This window comes from Raphanus sativus, unplaced genomic scaffold (assembly GCF_000801105.2).
Source record: "Raphanus sativus cultivar WK10039 unplaced genomic scaffold, ASM80110v3 Scaffold0137, whole genome shotgun sequence".
NCBI lineage: Eukaryota > Viridiplantae > Streptophyta > Magnoliopsida > Brassicales > Brassicaceae > Raphanus > Raphanus sativus.
The window spans coordinates 23582-27977 of NW_026615457.1; the positions used below are offsets into that span (position 1 = coordinate 23582).

A 4396-nucleotide genomic window follows, 5' to 3' on the forward strand; every position below is an offset into this window, starting at 1 on the left:
CATAGGTCCAAGAGCACAAGGGAGTGTGAAGCATCCTGGATCCTCTAGCTTCTCTGGAGCATCTAGCCTCTGAATGATGGCATTGCACTCATGACTCAGAACCATCATGCCCTCCATCTCCTTCTTCTTAGCAGCTACAACATCTTTCAGGAGTTTGCTGTATTGAGGAATCAGCATGAAAGCATCAATGATGGGCATTGTAACCTGAGCTTCACTCATCTGCTTCTCAAACAAAGCCTTGTACTTCTGTAGCAGCTGCTTCTTGAATCTACCAGGGAATGGAAGCTTTGGTTCATAGGGAGGGGGGACAGGAGAGCTCTCACTTGCTGGAGCAGCAGATTCACCATCTTTTGTTGTTTTCTTCTCTTCTCCAACCTTTCCTTTACCCTTGGCTTTCACAATCTTCTCCAAGATCTCAGCATCTGTCTTCTCATCAACAATGACCACTTCATCATCTAGGTTGATGGCCACCTCCTCACCTTGTTTCTCAGCATCCTTGGTGAGGGTTACAGGAGTCAACTGCTTACCACTCCTAAGTGTGACAGCTTTTGCTTCCTTGGGGTTTTGATCTGACTTTCCAGGTAGAGATCCTTGCTGGCGGTTCTGGTGGGAGCTCATGGAAGCAAACTGATTCTCCAAATTCTTGACAGAAGAAGCAAGGTGGGAGAATTTGTTGTTGAGCTCATTGTAGCTCCCATCAATCTTGGAGTGAAGGTTCTTCAGCTCATAGCCCACATGCTTCTCACTTCTAGTCTGAGACTCCAAGATCTGTTTCAGTAAGGCATCAGTGCTGCTCTGTTGAGGGGCAGAGGAGCTAGGAGAGGAGTTTTGCTGAGGCTGATAGTTGCTCTGCTGGTTGTTTCGAGGCTGATAACCACTCTGCTGGTTGTTTGAATAGGGCTTCTGTTGGTAGTTGTTGTACTGAAAGTTGGGTTCCTTCTTGTACCAGCTACCATTACTGTTGATGAAACACAATTCTTCTTGCCCTTCCAAACCCTCAACCTCATTGACAGTAGGAGGTATCTCCTGGCTTGGGTTGCCAACAAAGTTCACCTGCGCTTGTGTGGCCTTATCAGCAATGAGTTTGTCAATCTTCTCCTGAAGAGCCTTTATCTCATTCCTTGTTTGATTGTCATCACCTCTGCTGCTTCTGTCATGGTCTCCACTGTAGACTGCATCACTCTTAACCATGTTGTCAACCAGAGCCTCTGCCTCTTCCTCAGTTCTCCCCAAAAAGAACCCATTGCTAGCTGTATCCAGTCTGGCTCTGTACTTAGGAAGAGCACCTCTGTAGAATGTGCTCAGCAAGCTCTCCTTAGAGAATCCATGGTGTGGGCACTGAGCTTGGTAACCATTGAATCTCTCCCAAGCTTCACTGAATCCTTCCAAGTTCTTCTGTTGGAAGCTGGAGATCTCATTCCTCAACTTAGCAGTTCTTGAGGTAGAGAAGAACTTCTCCAAGAATGCCCTTTTGCAGTCTTCCCAAGTGGTGATGGAGTCACTTGGTAGAGACTTCTCCCATTGACGTGCCTTATCCCCCAAAGAGAAAGGGAATAGCTTGAGCTTTAAGACATCCTCTGACACACCATTAGTCTTTGACATACCACAGTAGCTGTCAAACTTATCCAAGTGATCAAATGGGTCCTCCACAGCCAGACCATGATACTTGTTGTTCTCTATGCAGTTTAGCAGTCCTGACTTGATCTCAAAGTTGTTAGCAGCCACAGCTGGTGCTCGGATTCCAAGTCTAGGACCATGGATGTTGGGGCAGTCATAAGTGCCAATGGGGCGAGCTGGTCGCTGTTGGGGCCCTTGTGGAGCATTGTTTACTCCATTGGGGTTCAGAGGATTTTGTGGATCAGCCATCTCAGCTTCCTGTGTCTGCAGTAAAGCTTGTTGCTCTTCTTCTCTTCTTTTTCTAGCACACTCTCTCTCTAAAGCTCTGATGTCTGCGGCTCTTGGAACAAGGTTTGATGTACCCTTGCTCCTCAAGTTCATACACCTGAAAATCACAAAGAGTGAAGAAGAGAATCAGTAACTTACAAAAATAAAAATGACTTAGTCTCAAGCAAATGACTAAATCTCAATGTTCAAATCAAACTCAGAATTTGGCAACGGCGCCAATTTGATGTTAGGAGTTTTGAGGCTCCTAAGTCAAATGATAGTATAGTGGAAGTAAGTTGTCGAACCAGTTCTGAGGGATTCAAATGCAGAGAGAATGCAAGTATTTGCCTAATCTAAGTGCAATCAGTGAATTTGATGGTTTTTAAACTAAAACTAAAATGCAAGTAACAGAAATGATACTTTTAAGCTATTGGAAAGGAGAACTCATGGGTATAGGGATTTAGACCTTGGGTGATCAAGTTTCGAACTAAGGATGACAAATGAATCAATCAAACTATTAACCTTAAGCCTAGACACAATTCTAAGCAAGCTCTATGTCTAGATGAATGCTCATTTGCTAACATGTCTCAAACATCAAATGTCTTTGGTTGAATAACATGCAAGCAATCATTACTAACAAGTCTATTAGCTATCTTAGCATCTTTAACAACAAATCTCTTTGGCAAAGTACACTAAGAGCCTAGGAGAGTTGACTCAGGCATTTCATCAAACACCTTTTGGGTGGGAAATGCCTAGAGATCACCCTTTGAGTGGCCTACTCAAATGATGCATTAAGATCACTCTACTAGCAAGGAACAAGTATGATCTACACCTAAAACATCCTAGAACTAGCCTAATCACCCTTAATCACCCTAACCCATGAATCCAAAAGGTGATTACTCACTAATCTCCATGATTCCTCTTAAACCCATGGTGGATTTCAGATGAATCATATAGAGAAATAGAAAGAAAATCACAAGAACACAAGAACAATCAAAGCCAAAAGAGAGCTTTTCTTGAGAGAGTTTTGTGTTCTTCAATAGATCAAAGATAGATTGCCAAATGGTGGCTACATAGTACTTAAACATTAGGTTTTCCAAGTGCAAAAACGTGCACAACAATTGCAAAAAGGTCCTTGAAAAATAATAAAATCGTGCAGCAGATAACGCGGAGCGACCTCAGAGGGTCACTCCAGGAGGTCGCTCTGGGGTTGGGAGCGACCTTGGGGGGTCGCTCTGAGAGGTCGCTCCAGCCTCCATTTTTGTGTCTCCGGGCGATGAAAACGCGAGCGACTTAGGTGGGTCGCTCTGGTTGGTCGCTCTGGTTGGGAGCTACCTTAGGGGGTCGCTCCGGAAGGTCACTCTGCGGTTCTCGACCAGGATGGATATGCCTCTAGTAAATTGATCGTAACTTCTCCATTACATCTCCAAATGACTTGAAACCACTTCCATTAGAAAGCTAACTCAATTTCCTGTGTCTCCACAAAATATTAGCAACAGAAGATTTCTCTAAGGCCTCCATCCATGCTCATCTTTCACCCCCTTTTTGATCACATTGCTTCCAAATGTCTCCAAGAACTCCATGTGGTGTTCCAATACCTGATAGAGACATATGTATGCCAAATGCACCCTAAACATGTCTAAATCCTAATCTATATGATGCAAAAGCTTATGAATGAATGGTTAAAACAATGCAAATATGCAAGATATCACAAGACAGGCTGTATATGGCTGTTTAAAGGTGCAATAGTGACCAATGTATCTAGCCTGATACATGGGAACATCCAAGGGAGCCTTAAGGCATCCAATCACAAGCCAGCCTTCCCTTTGACCAGTTTGAATCAACCAATCAGCACCAACTCGCCCACAGCAACTCCATCCTGTCCATTCTTTTCTATTAAGTCATTTCTATCCATTAGATTAAGGTTTATGATGTTGCAAAGTTGTAAACCTTATAAAAGCCCTTAGATGGCAAGTTGTATCTCTTAAGAGAGTATGGGGGATTTCCCCACTCCTTCATAAATAAAACTAGTGTTCTTAGATCAGATTCCCTTTAATCTCTCCCTTTTTTAATCTTATAATCTCTCTTAATCTATTGTTTCTAATCTTTGTAATCACTAGTCATCAGAGTTCTCCTTCATTCATATCAAGCTCTCATCTTGCTCTATTAGAGCTGTTACAAACACACACACATCAGAGAGTTGAGAACTCTATAAAAACTCACATGGTATCAGAGCCTGGTTCATATGAACTTGGTTCCCAGCTTCCGCATTGCTCATAGCTCACCTCCATGTCGCTTGAAGCTAGAGAGAAGCTCCTTGTCCAGCCGGCTGTTCATCACTCCAAGAAGAAGTTGTGTTCATCCGAGGTGGAGAGAAGCTGTTCTTGGTTGATCTACACATTCTCATGGGTCGCCATTGAAGAAAGAAGGTTCCTGGAAGCAAAGGTTGTGGTGCGGTCTAGCTAGCCTCTCCAACAAAACCAGTTCCAAGCGCCATCTTACTTACTGTCCG

The 4396-nt window shown here is 43.5% G+C and overlaps 1 non-coding gene across 1 annotated transcript; it reads left to right on the forward strand.

Moving 5' to 3' along the window:
* The first annotated feature begins 1321 nt into the window (after positions 1 to 1321).
* On the forward strand, positions 1322 to 1428 carry LOC130501255 (small nucleolar RNA R71). Its single transcript, XR_008939598.1, has one exon. It is a non-coding gene; the product is annotated as a small nucleolar RNA R71 (small nucleolar RNA).
* Positions 1429 to 4396: the final 2968 nt, after the last annotated feature.